General features: G+C 45.3%; 1 long non-coding RNA gene and 2 other non-coding genes across 3 annotated transcripts; all 3 read left to right on the forward strand.

The window, feature by feature from the left end:
- Positions 1-1,312: 1,312 nt before the first annotated feature.
- On the forward strand, positions 1,313-4,601 carry LOC139186592 (uncharacterized). Its single transcript, XR_011570231.1, has 2 exons — positions 1,313-1,579; positions 3,937-4,601. It is a non-coding gene; the product is annotated as an uncharacterized lncRNA (long non-coding RNA).
- An 846-nt stretch (positions 4,602-5,447) lies between these two features.
- TRNAW-CCA (transfer RNA tryptophan (anticodon CCA)) lies at positions 5,448-5,519 on the forward strand. Its single transcript has one exon. It is a non-coding gene; the product is annotated as a tRNA-Trp (tRNA).
- A 980-nt stretch (positions 5,520-6,499) lies between these two features.
- Positions 6,500-6,602, forward strand: LOC139186704 (U6 spliceosomal RNA). The gene has a single exon (XR_011570376.1). It is a non-coding gene; the product is annotated as a U6 spliceosomal RNA (small nuclear RNA).
- Positions 6,603-17,778: the final 11,176 nt, after the last annotated feature.

Here is a 17,778-nt window from a genome sequence, read left to right on the forward strand (position 1 = left end):
GGCGAGGTTATAAAAGACGTGGTGGTTTTCATTTTGCCATCTTGGATTACATGCTCTGAGGAAGCCAGCAGCCACGTTGTAAGGAACCTCAAGCAGCCCTGTGGTGGGGTCCACATGGAGAGGAGCTGAGGCCCCCTGTCAGCTGCCAGCCATGTGAGGGCACCATCTCAGAAGTGGATCTTCCAGCCATGGTCAAGCCCTGGCTGCCAATTTGATTGCAACCTCATGAAAGACCCATACCATCGAGGTAAGCCACTCCTGAAGCCCTATCATACAAAAATTGTGATGTCAAAAATGTTTGCTGTTTCAAACTAGGATAATTTATTATATAACCATAGATTAAAAAAAAAAAAAAAAAAACAGTTGCCCAGCACGATGATTGGCTCAGTAAGTATTGAATAATAAAAAACTAGGTGTTTAATAAATATTATAGGACACATTTACATAAATATTTAAAAGGTATAAGTGTAATATTATATAAACATATGTAAAAATGTAAACTCAATAATATAGAAGGGCACAATTAAGACTTTCCAAATTCACTAATAGTCCTTGGACAAGGTGCCTATGCAAGAATTCTTCCAATACTGAGATGCTAAGCTTCTTGAATTCCCAGTTTGTGTGTTTCTAATATTCTGTGATTATATGACTCTGAGATTTTAGGTTTCTGTCTCACCAAGTCCATGATTCTAAGACTCAGTGATTCTCTGATTCTGACATAGTATGAATCATCTATCAATACATCTCATCCTCTCATCCTCAGTCACCTCCTGAGATGGTTAGATGGCATCACTGACTCACTGAACATGAGTTTGAGAAGACTCCAGAAGATAGTGAAGGACAGGGAAGCCTGGCATGCTTCAGTCCCTGGGGTCACAAAGAGCTGGATATGACTAAGAACAGAACAACAACATCAACACATATTTTTGTTCAGAAACTCTTCTTTTCCAGGCACAATGTCAGGAGCTAGGGGCGTGGCAGAGAAAAGACAATCCCTGTTCCTGCCCTCCCTCTTGGGGGAGGCAAGGGGACACAGGCAAGCACATAGGCATGTATGACCCACAGTGAATTGTCATACAGGTAGGCGAGAACTGTGGGTGGGGGTGGACGTTCCAACTGTGGATTGGAAGGAGGCACCAACCCAGCCTCCTTGGGAGGGGTGTGAGCAGAAATAACTTCCCAGAGGAGCTAGGAAAAGAGAGAGAACATTCAACCAGGGAAAGGGAGTGCTAGAGTGCACTGTGTTCCAAGCGAGTGGAACAGCAAGTGCAAAGGTCCAGGGGTTAGGGAGGGAGGGAGAGAGCATGTGGCGTATCTGGTCAATTAAACCGAGGTTTGTCCGAGTTGGTGCAGAGCTGGGGGTGCGGGTGTTGGGGAGAGGCAGAGTGGCAAGAGACAGATGATTTAGTAAACCATGTCAAGGAATTTGAACTTTATCCTGAGGGCAAAGGGGAGCCAATGAAGGGTTTTAAGAGAAAGAGGGACACAGTCTGCTTAGAGTTTAGAAAAATGCCTCTGGCTGCTGCTTGTAGTTTTGAAAAGAAGAGAGACCAGGGAGGAGGCTGGAACAAGATGCGAGGTGAGAGAAGAAGAGGCCTGAATGCATGGGAAATGGACCCTAGAGAGACGCTTAATCCGTGGTGTGGTGATCAGATGCGGGTGTGGACTGTACTGGTAACCTGTGAACCCAGCCCTCCTGGACTTCTAAGGTTCTCTGACTCTGTGCTCAAAACTCCATACCTCTCCAACACAAAAGGCCTGTTGGTATCACTATATATATTTACAATCCCTGACCTCACAATGCCCTGCATCTCTCCTTTCCGAGCCTCAGTTTTTCTTGTTTGCAAAGTGGGGGTCATCAAGACCTTCTTGAATAGTAGCCAGGAACTGAAGGCTGGTGTGTGGTCAGCATCTAAAACAAGGCAGGTGGTCCATCTGTGGTAGGCAACTTTGCCCCAAGTGCTGGAAATACGGGTATTGTCAGAAAAGAACCGAGTTTTATGGTGACAAGACAGATCAGAAAGGAAAAACAGAGGTAAGGAATAACCCTGTTCTCGTCTGCTCCTGGTGACCTGGGTTGCTCTGGTTTCTGGGCTTCTGGCTGGGCAAATGGTACCCAGACTTCTTTGCTTGCTTCCAGGTACCATCAGGTATACCAGTTGGCCATCAGGCTCCCTATAACTGTAGCTTGATAGCCTTCCCAGTTCCTCCTTTTGATCTTAAACTCCCCTGAGAGCTTCACACACCAGCTAGGGGTAGCCCAGCAGGGTCTAGTCTTTCCTGGGCAGCTCAGAGCCAGGTTAAGTGCCACCCAGTTGGTTGGAGCCAACCAGCTTCCAAGTCAGCCCATGCTCAAGGTTATAGTACTGTAGGCACTCTCTTCTTAGACAACGATTCTGTTGGCTCATTCAAGAGCATGTCTTTGGAGACAGAAACCTCATTCATCTCCCTAAAATGACAATACAAGGGCCTGAGAGAGACCCAAGGCTCTTTTGTTACAATCTGCTTCTTGCTAGTGGTTCAGCTTTGAAAAGTGAAAGTGTTAGTTCCTCAGTCATGTCCGACTGTTTGCGATCCCATGGACCCATGGATCCCAGGCTCCTCTGTCCATGGGATTCTCCAGGCAAGAACACTGAAGTGGCTTGCCATTCCCTTCTCCAGGGGGGATCTTTCCAACCTAGGGATTGAACCTGGATCTCCTGCATTGCAGGCAGATTCTTTACTGTCTGAGCTACCAGGTTCAGCTTTAATTCCATTTAATTCACAAACCATCAGTTGAACTACACAACTGTAGGGAAACCCCACAGAGCTGGCAGAACCCTTGGAGACACTCCTTTCTTGGAAGAGGATATGGGAAGCTGAGAGTGATGTGCCTAAAACTGCATGGTGTTTTGTGAAGGGCTGGGCTTGGGGTTCAAGGTCAGAGCTCTCCACCTGTTTCTCTGCACACCACAGGGGCTCCACAAACATCAGTGAAATTAAGTCAAATTAGGAGTTTGTGACACATGTCATATACATTACTAGCTAGTATTTGCACTGACTATTTCTAGAAGTGAGAGGAGCCTGGAGAGAAAGGTGGCTTCTGGGAGGTTAGGGCAGCTGGGGTCAGGGGTGGGAGGAAGCTCTACTTTTAATTTTATGCCTTTGTACCTTTCGAGTGTTTTAGAACAGAGTCAATCAATCAAACAAATAATCATGATTAAATAAACAGTGAAGTGGGAGCCAGGCTCTTTTGTAACTCCATACCTTTGTACATGCTGTTCCCTCTGGGTGAAATACCCTTTCCCCATTTGCTCTACCTGGAAAACTCCTACGTAATTTACAAGACCAGACTCAAATGTCCAGTGTCTGAGGCCTGCTGCTGCCTCCCTGTGATGGTTCCTGTCTGTCCGTCCAGCACCTCCACACACCCTCATCAGCTCTGTTTTGTGCACCAGGAGGTGCCCATGCCTCCTGACTTCTCACTGGATTCCTCCAAAGAGAGCCATCAAGGGGAGATTAACAGGCAGGATGAGGAAGAAGCATGGCTATTTACGCCACGTAGCCCCTCATTTGACAGGGCCTGCACTTCTCCACGGCCTCACTTTCACAGTTCCAGCTACTTCCGGGAGCAGTAACACCGTTCCCTCTCAAACTCCTGCAGGTCTGGGGGTGAGATCAGTTCCCCATATTCTAGACCCTGGGTGTGTCACTGCTCCCTGAGGTATCCCTTAGCCTGCCCACACCTCTGTAAACACGCCATTCATTAAATTTGCCTCAGTTGAGCCAGTGGTTCTCGACCTGGAGATCTTGCTTCTCAGGAGACATCTGGCAACATCTGAAGACATTTTCAGTTGTCATAATTGGTTGTGAGGGTGCTGCTGGCATCAAGTGGGTGCAGGCCAGGGATGCTGCTAAACATCCCACAATGAACAAGGCAGCTTCTCTCCCCAGCAGAGAATTATTCAGCCCCAAATGTTAATGGTGGGACTTCCCTGGTGGTTCAGTGGTGAAGAGTCCGCCTGCCAACGGGTTCCATCACTGGTCTGGGAAGATGGGTTCCGTCACTGGTCTGGGAAGCCTCCACATGCTATGCAGCAACTAAGCGCGTGTGCCGTAACTACTGAAGCCCTGGTGCTCTCGAGACCACGTGCTCCGTAACAAGAGAAGCCACAGCAATGAGAAGCCTGAGCACTGCAAAGAAGAGTAGCCCCCGCTCGCCCCTAGAGAAAGCTCACGCACAACAGTGAAGACCCAGTGCAGTCACAAATAAATAAGTATAAATAAATAAAATGGCTATTTTTTTTTTAAGTAAGAGCCCCAGTCTGTTATGTTATAGTGAAGGGTCACTGTTAGGAAGACCGAGGGTGACCAGTTGATCCTTTTTTGCCCGGGACTTTTCCACTTTTGAATTCCATGGACTATACAGTCCATGGGGTCACAAAGAGTCAGCCATGACTGAGCGACTTTCACTTTCCAGTTTTAGCAGTGCAAGTCCTGATTCCTGAAAGCCCTCTCAAGTCTTGGGCAAACTGAGATGGTTTGTTACCTTAGCAGGTCAGATGATTGGTCTGCCCACAAAATTTAAAAATAATAAAAGCCTAACATATGTTGAATATTTATTATGTGTCAGATGCTTGTCTAACATTGTTATAAGTATTAGCTCATTTAATCTTCATAAGAACCCAGTGAGGTAAATATTAGTATCCCCGTTTGTACTGTGGCACAGAGAGGTACCACAATTACCTGAGGTCACACAGCTCCTGAGTAATAGAGCCAGGATTTGATTCCAAATCATCAGAATCATATTTAATTATGGTCTTTACTATACATTTGAATACAGTTGACTCTGAACAAAGTTGGGGTTACAGGCACCCATCCTCCGTGCAGTCAAAAATCTGTGTATAACTTATATCAGCCCACCTTACAATGGTTCCTCCATAGTAGTGGTTTCTCCAGTATCTGCAGTTCTGCACCCATGGATTCAACCAACCATGGATTGTGCAGTATTGTAATATTTACTATTGAAAAATATCTGCATAAAGGTGGATCCACGCAGTTCAAATCCATGTTGCTCAAGGGTCAACTGTATATTTTAAAAGATCTTTTGATTAATAATAATAATGATAATGGGTTTCCCAGGTGGCACTAGTGGTAAAGAATCTGCCTGCCAATCCAGGAGACATTAGAGATGCAGATTCATCCCTGGGTCGGGAAGATCCCCTGGAGGAGGGCATGGCAACCCGCTCCAATATTCTTGCCTGGATAATCCCATGGACAGAGGCAGCCTGGCCGGCTAATGGTCCATAGGGTCGCAAAGAGTCAGACATGACTGAAGCAACAGCATGCATGCATGAAATAATGATAATAACAATAATCATGAAATATATTTTAAAACTTTTAAAAATAGTAATAATGATAATATATATAAGTGTGTGTGTGTGTGTGTGTGTGTGTGTGTATGGACTTCCCTGGTGGCTCAAAGGTTAAAGCGTCTGCCTCCAATGCAGGAGACCCAGGTTTGATCCCTGGGTTGGGAAGATCCCCTGGAGAAGGAAATGGTAACCCACTCCAGTATTCTTGCCTGGAGAGTCCCATGGATGGAGAAGCCTAGTAGGCTACAGTCCACAGGGTTGCAAAGAGTCAGACACGACTATATATATATATATACATATATATATATATATTTGGCTGCACCACTAAGAGACCTATGGGATCTTAGTTCCCTGACCAGGGATTGAACCTGTGCCCCTACAGTAGAAGTGTAGTCTTAGCAGCTGAGTGCCAGGGAAGTCCTAAATTTTTTAAGCATTCAAATATACCTTCCAAATTTTAACCCAGTGGAGACAATTTATATTCTAACTTGAATGATCAGATTTTCCTGTAGTGTAGACCACAGAATAAAGCATGTTGGGGGCCACTTCTGCTAAATTAAAGCTGGAGTGGAAGACTCACGTGTTTACAGGACCAAACAACAAGGTCCTACTGAGTAGCACAGGGAACTATATTCAATATCCTGTGGTAAACCATAGTGGAAAAGAATATGAAAAAGAACGTATATACATATGTGTGTAACTGAATCACTTTGCTGTATAGTAGAAATTAGCATAACATTGTAAGTCAACTATACTTCAATAAAATAAGTTTTTAAAAATAGAGGTCATATGTAACTAACAAAAAATAAAATGCTTACAGGGCCAGGTGGGCAATATTGGTGGGTAAGGTGGGCCTATGCAATAGGGGGTGGTGGGGACTGTGGCAAAATGGGAACAGAAAGCATTGTTGAGAAGGGGCAGCCGGGATTCAGCTCCAGGCACTTGAGATCGGGGGCCCAAAAACAGCAGATCTTCTAAGAGAGGCCAGACGTTGATTTTTAACAGCAGCCAAGACAGTGAAGACAAAACAGAAACACTAGGTGCATAAACCGAAACTTACCTGTGGGTCAGACCCAGTCCCTGCCCACTACCCCTAGTGACCTGTTTTTTTTTGTTTTTTGTTTTTTGTTTTTAATCACTATTTGGTGCTTGCTTCAGCAGCATATACACCAAACTGGAAAAAGACAGAGAAGATTAGCACGACCCCTGTGCAAGGATGACGTGCAAATCCATGAAACTTTCATATTTGGGGAAGGGGATATATGTAACATATAGCTGACTCACTTTGTTATACAGAAGAAACAAACACAACATTGTAAAGCAATTAAATGCCAATAAAAAAAGAAAAAATAATAATATATGCAAAAACCATTTAAACATTTTAAAAATCGCTTTTTTAAACTGTGGTATATTCATACAATGGAACACTATACAGCAATGAGAATGAACAGACAGACTCCAGCTGTAAAAAATACAGATGAATCTCTCAAACACAAGCCAGATACAAATGAATATGCCCTGTATTTCATGTCTGTGAAAGTTCAAGAGACCAAAATAACCTAGGGTGTTAAGGGTCAAGATCATGGTTACTCTGTAGAGAGGTGAGCTGTGAATGACTGGAAGAGATGGGGCTGGCCAGGGTCCCCGTCTTCATCTGGGTGCCAGGGACATGGCGGTGTTCTCTTTGTGAGTATTACTGAGCTGTACGCTTAGGCTTGGTACATTTTTTAAAAATGTATGTTGTATACTTTAATTATATAAAAATTTTGAAACATACACATACACAGACTTTTACCATTTGGAAATATTTCTATGGATGAAGCAGGATTGTGCTTGAATACAAACGAAACCAAATGCTGGAATAATTGACTTCAGAGGCTGGGTTTCCCTGCAGAAAGCCTCTGAGAGCTCTTTGTCGGGTATATAAAAAGAACACATTGTCAGGAATGCCCTGATTTGAAATTATGGCATTCAATAAAACAGCTCCATTTTTCTCAAGGATCATTTGTATATCAATAACTGCTGAGAATCCTGTCAATTTTCTTCATTTCTTTTACTCAGATTCTTGGGTGTTTGAAATTATAAAATAACTTTCTATCTCATTTACATATCAGGCTTCCATGGGAAAGAGGTTTCCTGGCTAAGAAAATACGAGAACCTGAAGGTTGAGCTTCTAAAATCCTGCCTATCAGAAGCAGGATGTGCCTGGAGGTGATTCAAGGACAGGGATGATGGGAGGGGAATGTCCGTAAGGAGGGAGGCAGTGGGGAGGGGAGGCTGCAGCCATTTCTCAGAGGGCGTGTCTCCATTTACAAAGGGCCTTTCTTTCCGTTAGTCATCTCTTCAGCAAACACGTCCCAAGTGCCCACTCCGTGCCAGGTTACAAGTGTGCAAGTTAACCTTAGAATCACAAAGACGGGACTCCTAACACTGCCAAGACACCATCAGAGCCTATGACTGGGACCCTTGCTGGGTTCCACTGACCTCCCAAACAACCCAGATGGACCCCTCCTCTCGGCCTCCACCCTCCGCCCTGGCCCTGACCATCCCCAACTCCATGGGCGCCACCTCACTCATCTCCCTGCCCCTCTCAGGCCCCTAAATCAGCTCTCCTCAGAGTGTTTCTACGAAACACAAGTCAGAAGATGCTTACTTCTGGAGTTCCCTGGTGGTCTAGCCGTTAAGGAATCACCTGCCAACCCAGGGGATGTGGGTTCGATCCTTGGTGCGGGAAGATTCCACCTGTTGTGGGGTACCTAAACCTGTGTGCCGCCACTACTGCAGCTCATATACCCTAGAGCCCATGCTCTGCCACAAGAGAAGCCGCTGCAATGAGAAGCCCGCAAACTGCACCTAGAGAGTAGCCCCCACTTGTTGCAACTAAAAGTCCACATGCAGCAGCGAAGACCCAAGAAAGATCTGGCACAGCCACAAATAAATAAATACATAGATAAATTTTAAAAAGAAATTTATTTATTTAAAATTAATAAAAAAGAAGACGACACTCACTTCTATCTTAGCCAACTCGAAAGTTATACCCAGGCCACAGAGAGTAACATCCGAATTCCTTCCACGGCTCCCAGGCCCCACATCGATCTCCTCTGCTCCCCTCTCTCCAGTAATGCAGGTCCATTTCAGGGCCATTGCTCTCACTGTTTTCTCGGCTTGGACATCTCTTCTCCTACCTCTTCAAATGTCTGCTGATTCTTCTTTTTTTTTTTTTTTTGAGATTTTTTGATGTGGACCATTTTTTAAGGCTTTACGGAATTTGTTACAACATCACTTCTCCTCTATGTTTTGGATTTTTGGCTGCAAAGCCTGTGGGGTCTTAGTTCCCTGACCAGGGATAGAACCTGCGTCCCCTGCATTGCAAGGTGGATTCTTAACCACTGGGCCACCAGGGAAGTCCCTATCTACTGGTTCTTGCGATTCAGATGTCACCACAAATGTCAGCCACCCCCAAGCAATGGGCAACACAGGGGCCTCTCCATGGAGGACTGCAAAGCTGGGGACAGGAAGATGGCAGGCAGAACCATCCTGGGTGATGCTGTGTACTCTTTGAATTTTATACCATGTGCATATTCAAAGATTATTAATTTGAAGCAGAAGTATCTCCTTTGGGAGGCCTCTCTGGAAAGTGACCTTTCCCATTTACTTCCTCTTACGGTGCTCTAATTCTCCTTTATGAAGTGTTTAATACCATGTGTAACTGCCTTGGGTTTTGTTTTACTTTGACTCTTTTAACATTTTTTATTTTTGGCTGAATTGGAGGGGTTCTCTAGTTGTGGTGACCAGGGGCTCCTCTCTAGTTGCAATCTGCCGGCTTCTCATTGCAGTGGCCTCTCTTTGTTGCGGAGCACGGGCTCGGGGCACACAGGGAGGCTCGGGGCACACAGGCTTTAGTAGCTGCAGCTTGCCGGCACTAGTGCTCAGGCTCAGGAGTTGTGGTGCTCGGGCTTAACTGCCCTTACTGCGCACGGAATCCTCCTGGACCAGGGATGGAACCCGTGTCTCCTGCATTGGCAGGTGGATTCTTAACCACTGGACCATCAGGGAGGTCCTTGACTCTCTTTTTAGTTTATTTCTATCTTCCTGTCACGAGCACAGGGACTTTGCCTGTCTTCTCTACCACTTAGCACAATCTGGGTAGACAGTAGGTCTTCAAAAAATATTTATTGAATAAGTAAAGAAGAGAAGGGAGGGAGAGAAGGAAGGATGCCTGGGATGATAATGGAATTACCCGGGCAAAACTGGGGCTGGGAGCGTTGGGGCTTGAGGACCTGAAGAAGGTCAGGCCGATGGATGGACGTGTGAGAGCAGAGAGTGAGGCAGGCAAGATAATGTCCATTTTACACATGAGGAGTCTAAGACTCAGGGAGGGCAAGGGACTTGCCTAAGTCATCTAGGAGGCCAGGGTCTCAATTTGGAATCTAGGTCCCAAGTCAAGATTAAATAGAATCTCATCGGTTTGAGCACTTATGTCTACTGACTTATGAGTTGGGTATTATTATCACTTCCCCATTTAACCAATGAAGAAACTGGGGCACAGGGTGGTTGAGTGACTTGCCCTGGTCACACAGGAAGTAGCTGAGCCTAAAGCCTTTCTCTGGCTCTCAAGGGCTCCCAGTTTCCAACCCCCAGTCTTCCCAAGCCTCTGGCCTCACAAAAGCCCCCACTTAGCCCCTGGAGGAGCTGTGAGTTCAAACCCTGACCTGCTCTAGAGCTTTGGACAAAGCCAGGAAACGCTGTGAAACGCTCTGGGAGCCGGGTTCCCCCCAACTCCAAACTGAAAGAAGGCAAAAGTAGCCTTGCTGTGAGAAAAAAGTGATAAAAATAATTATACAACTTGTTAAGTGATAAAAAATAATTGTAGGGCTCCTGGCAAACAGCCTGAGCCGTAGAGATATGGTCTAATGATAGGAATTTATGGCTCTGTGGGTGCAGCCTTTTTGAGGTGGGGGTGATAGGAGGTGGGGTCATGAGTGGGGTCACAGGCAGAAAACTCCCAGCAGCCCCTTCTTGGGGTGAGGCCTGAGCCCCTCCCCTGCCATCCTGGGCAGTGATTTCTGGGGCTCTCTGACAGCCACATCCCCCAGCCCATGGGCCCCATTAGTCATCCATCTGGTTGTGGCTTGGGTCTCTTGCCACTTGCCTTCTTGCTGCTACTACTGCTAAGTCGCTTCAGTTGTGCCCGACTCTGTGCAACCCCATAGACGGCGGCCTACCAGGCTCCCCCGTCCCTGGGATTCTCCAGGCAAGAACACTGGAGTGGGTTGCCATTTCCTTCTCCAATGCGTGAAAGTGAAAAGTGAAAGTGAAGTCGCTCAGTTGTGTCCGACTCTTAGCGACCTCATGGACTGCAGCCTACCAGGCTCCTCAGTCCATGGGATTTTCCAGGCAAGAGTACTGGAGTGGGGTGCCATTGCCTTCTCCAACTTGCCTCCTTAAAAACCTATAAACTAGAGGACTTCCCTGGTGGTCCAGCGGCTAAGACTCCTTACTTCCAATGCAGGGGGCCTGGGTTCGATCCCTGGTCCAGGAACAAGACCTCACATGGTGCAACTAAGATCCATGTGAAAAAACCCTATACTATCAGCACTTCATAGTGACTTGGTTCAGTCACTAATTCTCGGGGTCCTGGGAGAAGGTAGGAAACAACTTTTGGAGGTGGAGTGAGATCCTGAGGGCACAGTGACCCGTTCCTTCTGCATCAGAGGATGTTTACTGAGGTCCCAATCTGTGCCTACTCTAAGGTGGCCAGGGGGAGGTGATGACTAGATACTGACTTGCCCTGGGTCAGAGTGCCCTGCAGGGGGACCTCAGGACTGAGCAGTGGGTTCCAGGTCTAAGGACTGCAGTCTCCCCACCACAAAAAAGACTGGGAGTGGCTTACCCCTAGAAGCATCCACAGCTAATTCTTATAGACATCAAATTAGAATTCTAGTTTTTATGAAAAACAAAACCTACATACCATAAAAGCTCAGATAATGCAGAGAAGCATAAAGAAGAAAATTCAAAACACTGATGTTTTATCATCCAGAGGGAAAAGAAAACACCCATAGCAGAAGTGGCAGAGCTATGGGGTCAAGAGCACACAGCATCTGAGGCCAAAGTGCCCCGATCCAGGTGGCAGCTCTGTGCTACCTGGACAGCCTAGAGAGTGTTAACTCTGCCTGCACAATCGTCTAAGGCAGCACCTGCCACACACGGCTGTTAGGAGCACTACTTCCAGAGGACCTAGCACAGCACCCACACAGAATGAGTGCTGCTACCTAAGTGACTGTTCAATGAATCCTTTCTCACGCATGCTCCGTACATACAGCTACACCCATGAACTGGATTTTTAAATATACTCAACGAGATAGTCTAGGCATCTTTCTACGTCTTTAAGTTCATTTATGTAAGAAAGGCTTTCCATTTTTTTACAATAATCAGAATTTTTAATTAATCGATTGACTTATTAATTAATTTATTGGCCACACCATACAGCACGTGGGATCTTGGTTTCCTGACCAGGGATCAAATCCATGCCCCCTGCAGTGGAAGTGTACAGTTCTAACCACTGGACCGCTAGGGAATTCCCTGGAACGAAGGTTTTTTGTTTTTTTTTTTTTTGGAAGGAAGGTTTTGATTTAAGCGCTGAACAGCTTACACATTCAGAAGCCCCTTCCTGACTGCAGATCCCCACCAACATCCCTTCAGAGATGTTTGTATCTGCAGAGAGCTTTCTGCAGATGCCCAAGGCAATTCTGTGTAGCGATACAGAAACTAGAGCCCACAGACAGCAAATAACATGCCCAGGGTCACAAAGCTGGGACTTGAATCTCTCACATCTGGACTCCAGAAGCAGAACTCAAGACAGAAAAATTCGCCAGGAGGGTTTTAGTCAAATGGATGTGACGCTGAATTCCTGTTCTGCCAGTACCAGCTGTGTCACCTCGGGCCAGTCTCTTAACCTACCTGAGCATCAGTTTTCTCATCTGTAAAATGGGGCTGCTGAGCCCTATTACACACTGTTGCCATAGAGATTGCTGTGCTCAGTCACGTTTGATTCTTTGCAACCCTATGGACTGTAGCTCTTGAGGAGCCCACAGGCTCCTCAGTCCATGGAATTTTCCAGGCAAGAATACTGTTGTGGATTGCCATTTCCTACTCCTGGGGATCTTCCTGACCCAAGGATCAAACCTACGTCTCTTGCATCTCCTGTATTGGCAGGCGGATTCTTTACCACAGCACCACCTGGGAAGGCTCATAGAGATTCTACTACCCGGGTAACAGCTGTTGTTCCTGGAACAGTAATGCCTGAGGGGCTCCATGCTAAGTGCCTTTCACACTATATAGTTATAGTTCAGTCTCTCAGTCGTGTCCGACTCTTTTTGACCCCATGAATCGCAGCATGCCAGGCCTCCCTGTCCATCACCAACTCCTGGAGTTCACTCAAACTCATGTCCATCGAATCAGTGATGCCATCCAGCCATCTCATCCTCTGTCATCCCCTTCTCCTCCTGCCCCTAATCCCTCCCAGCCTCAGAGTCTTTTCCAGTGAGTCAGCTCTTCGCATCAGGTGGCCAGAGTATTGGAGTTTAGCTTCAGTATCAGTCCTTCCAATGAACACCCAGGACTGATCTCCTTTAGGATGGACTGGTTGGTTCTCCTTGCAGTCCAAGGGACTCTCAAGAATCTTCTCTAAAAAAAAAGACTAACAAACAAAAAAAAGAGTCTTCTCTAACACCACAGTTCAAAAGCATCAATACCACATAACTAATGAGAGGCCCATATAAAGCAGGCAAACTGCACTGTGAGAGCCCTGAGAATGTATATTTCACAACAGGAGGGGCTTTGGCTCTTTTGCTCATCGTGTTACTTCAAGGCCTGATGCATAACGGGTGCTCAAAAAAAATTGATGATAAAACTAATTTAGCCAATATTGATGACAAAAGGGCTCTGGGACTTACCAGGTATAAGACTTTCGGCAAGACTCTTAACACCTCTGAACTTCAATTTTCTCCCAGGTCTAATGGGTACCATGACACAGGCACCATTCATCAGGTGCTAACACTGTACTGGGCCCTATTCTAAGAGATTTACATGTAATATCTCCTTTAAACCTTACAACACCCTTTGAGGTACCATTACTAACCCAATTAAAGTCAAACCAGCTGCGATCAAGTCACTAGGTCAAGGTCTTACAAGTAGTAAGAGGTGGAGCTAGGATTTAAATCCCTCAGGACTCTGATGCCAGACTACACTGTTTAACACTATCTAGGCTGCACTTCTGAGGGTAACCCTTCCTTCTCCTCAACCATACAAAGAATAAATGTATCAAGATACATTCATGGAGTGGAATACTACACAGCAATGAAAAAGGGAAAGTTATAAATAACGAAAACAATGGAGGTGAATCTCACAATTATGTTAAAAGGAACCAGGCACAAAAGAGTACTAGACTCATCAGAAAAAAATATAGGATATTTGGTTAAATTTGAATTTCAGACAAACTATGAATTTTTTTAGTATAAAAATATTCCAGCTGAGCTATTTAAAATCCTAAGAGATGCTGCTGCTAAAGTGCTATATTCTATGTGCCAGCAAATTGGGAAAACTCAGAAGTGGCCACAAGACTGGAAAAGGTCAATTTTCATTCCAATCTCAAAGAAAAGCAATGCCAAAGGATGTTCAAACTACTGTACAACTGTGCTTTTTTCACATGTGAGCAACATAGTGCTCAAAATCCTTCAACTTAGACTTCAACAGTATGTGAACCAAGAACTTCCAGATGTACAAGCTGGATTTAGAAAAGAGGAACCAGAGATCGAACTGCCAACATTTGCTGGATCATAGAGAAAGCAAGGGAATTACAGAAAAACATCTACTTCTGCTTCATTGACTATGCTAAAACCTTTGACTGTGTGGATGACAACAAACTGTGGGAAATTCTGAAAGAGATGGGAATACCAGACCACCTGACCTGTCTCCTGAGAAACCTGCATGCAGGTCAAGAAGCAACAGTTAAAACTGGACATGGAACAACAGCCTGGTTCCAAATTGAGAAAGGAGTCCATGAGGGTTGCATATTGTCACCTTTCTTGTTTAACTCACACGCAGAGTGTATTAAGCGAAATGCTGGCCTGGATGCATTACAAGCTGGAATGAAGATCGCCAGGGTAAAATCAACAACCTCAGATATGCAGATGATATCACTCTAATGGCAGAAAGTGAAGAGGAACTAAAGAGCATCTTGGTGAGGATAGCGAAAGAGGAGAGTGAAAAGTTGGCTTAGAAATCAACAATCAAAAAACTAAGATCATGGCATCTGGTCCCATTACTTCATGGAAAATAGATGGGGAAAAAGTGGAAACAGTGGCAGATTTTATTTTCTTGGGCACCAAAATCACTTTGGATGGTGACTGCAGCCATGAAATTAAAAGACGCTGCTCCTTGGAAGAAAAGCTATGACAAACGTAGACAGCATATTAAAAAGCAGAGACATCACTTTGCCAACGAGGTCGGTATAATCAAAGCTATGGTTTTTTCAGTAGTCATGTATGGATGTGAGAGTTGGACCATAAAGAAGATTGAGTCCCAAAGAATTGATTCTTTCAAATTATGTTGCTGGAGAAGACTCTTAAAAGTCTCTTGGACAACAAGGAGATTAAACCAGTCGATTCTAAAGGAGATCAATCCTGAATATTCACTGGAAGGACTGATGCTGAAGTTGAAGCTCTAATATTTGGCCACCTGATGCGAAGAGCCGACTCATTGGAAAAGGCCCTGATGCTGAGAAAAATTCAGGGCAGGAGGAGAAGGGGCGACAGAGTATGGGATGGTTGGATGGCATCTCTGCCTCAATAGACATGAGTGTGAGCAAACTCTGGGAGATAGTGAAGGACAGGGAAGCCTGGTGTGCTGCAGTCTATGGGATCACAAAGAACCAGACACGGCTTAGCAAATTAAGAACAGTGTCTCATAGGAAATTCAAATTTAATTGGCATCCTGGCCTTTTATGTGATAGACCTGGCAACTCTAAACATTATATATGTATAATTTGATTTATATGAAGTTCAAAAGCGCCCAAAATGAATAAATGGTGATAGCAGTCAGGATAGTGGTTGCCTTGGGTGGGGGGTGAGTGGAAAGGTTGTTATAGCAGTTTCATACCCTCATCTGGGTGCGGGTATCTGTGTATGTACACTTAGAACAATTCACCAGGCTGTACACTCAGGGCTTGTACATTTTACAAAGTAGGTGAATTGTGACTCCATTAAAACATTTTTAAAATTCTCAACAGCAATACACCCTATCTTTAAAATCTTCGGTAATAGCATCAAACTAATGAGGTGCTTGGAATGAGATAATGAGATAATGGAATGACAAAATGAGATAAAGTTTGTGAGTCTGTTAGCACATTCTAGGAGCTCATAGCAAGAACTCAGTAAATAGAAGTGAAGTGAAGTGAAGTGAAGTCGCTCAGTCGTGCCCGACTCTTTGTGACCCCATGGATAGTAGCCTGCACCAAGCTCCTCCGTCCATGGGATTTTCAAAGCAAGAAGTACTGGAGTGGGTTGCCATTTCCTTCTCCAAAGCCACTGTTAATTTGAAGATCGGCATTACTATCATCCTCTTGTTATTTTCTCTAATGCAGATTGACTGGAGCGCCACCAAGTGTCTACCTTTTGTCATAGCACCTCAGTTACTGCAAAGAACATTCTTTATCCAAGCTTGGAGTCTTAATTCCAAAGGGCAATGCTTTGCTTTTCTTTTGCTCCAGGATCACATAAGAAAGTACCAGAATCCACATGAGACCAATGGGTCCCAAGTCCAACTCCAGTCCTGTCCACGATAGCCCCCGGCAGTGCGTCAGAAGGAAGGCAGAAGGGATACACCGGTGTGCCTCTCTGATTCACTGTTGAAGTGCAATGACAAACAGCATCTTGTTTTACAGAAACTTGCATGGTAAACCAGTCCATCCTAAAGGAAATCAATCCTGAATATTCGTTGGAAGGACTGATGCTGAAGCTGAAGCTCCAATAATACTTTGGCCGCCTGATGCCAAGAGCCGACTCATTGGAAAAGACTGATGCGGGGAAAGACTGAAGGCAGGAGGAGAAGGGGGTGACAGAAGATGAGATGGTTGGATGACATCACCGACTCACTTAACATGAATTTGAACAAGCTCTGAGAGATGGTGAAGGACAGGGAAGCCTGGTGTGCTGCAGTCCCTGGGGTCACAAAGTCAGAAATGACTGAGTGACTAAAAAACAAAAACAACAACGAATGGTAATATTTGAAAGTAGCATTGGAAGGGTTTTCACATTAATAATAATCACAACTGTCAGTGAGCTCATCACCTGTGCAGGCACCATGCTAAGAGATATGTATCCATTTTCCCCTTAATCTTAAAATGACCTGTGAGGCATATATTGTTTTGTAGCCTGCTTTTTGCCTCTCAAGAGTACACTTTGGGCATCTTTCCATGTCAATAAATATAGCTGGGGCGGTAAGTACTTGATTCAAAGGCTGAGAAACTTAAACATTGTCAGCAGCCACTGCCCAGGTGAAGATCAATAATAGTTAACATTTATTGAGTGCTTTATTACACACCAGGCCCTATACTAATTGTTTAACATGAACTGTCTCTCATCTGGTCCTTGAGGCAATCTCGAGGCTATTGTTGTTCAGTTGCTCAGTTGTGTCTGACTCTTTTCGACCCCATGGACTACAGGCATCAGGCTCAAAGTAGCTTCTATTGTTATTCAGATGAGGAAGCTGAAGGTCAAAGAGGGAAACAAACTCTTCAAGGTCAGACAGCTGGTGTAAATGTCCACGCTGCGCTACAAAGCCAGGTCTGTCTGATTCTGGCTCTGGGCTCTCAACCAGGAGGACAATAGTGGGGAGGACCCAAGGGAAGGGAAGATCCCCTTGGGTGGATTCCCATGTGGAGAAAAGGAGCCACTGACAAATCCTGAAGGTGGGAGGAGGGAAGAACAGGGGATGCAGTTTCCAAAAGCCACAGTTCTTGGAGGGAATAAGAAGGCTTCCTGGAGGTGGTACCATTTGGACTGATTCTATGAATCCAGCCTTTTAATAACGTACCAGCTCCTGAGTGATTTCACCCCAGGCATGCTGCTGCTAAGTCGCTTCACTCGTATCCAACCCTGTGCAATCCCATAGACGGCAGCCCACCAGGCTCCCCCATCCCTGGGCTTCTCCAGGCAAGAACACTGGAGTGGGTTGCCATTTCCTTCTCCAATGCGTAAAAGTGAAAAGTGAAAGTGAAGTCGCTCAGTCGTCTCTGACTCTTAGTGACCCCAAGGACTGCAGCCTACCAGGCTCCTCCGTCCATGGGATTTTCCAGGCAAGAGTACTGGAGTGGGGTGCCATTGCCTTCTCCATCACCCCAGACATACAGGGGTTCAAATCCTAA

This window comes from Bos indicus, chromosome 13 (assembly GCF_029378745.1).
Source record: "Bos indicus isolate NIAB-ARS_2022 breed Sahiwal x Tharparkar chromosome 13, NIAB-ARS_B.indTharparkar_mat_pri_1.0, whole genome shotgun sequence".
Classification (NCBI taxonomy): Eukaryota; Metazoa; Chordata; class Mammalia; order Artiodactyla; family Bovidae; genus Bos; species Bos indicus.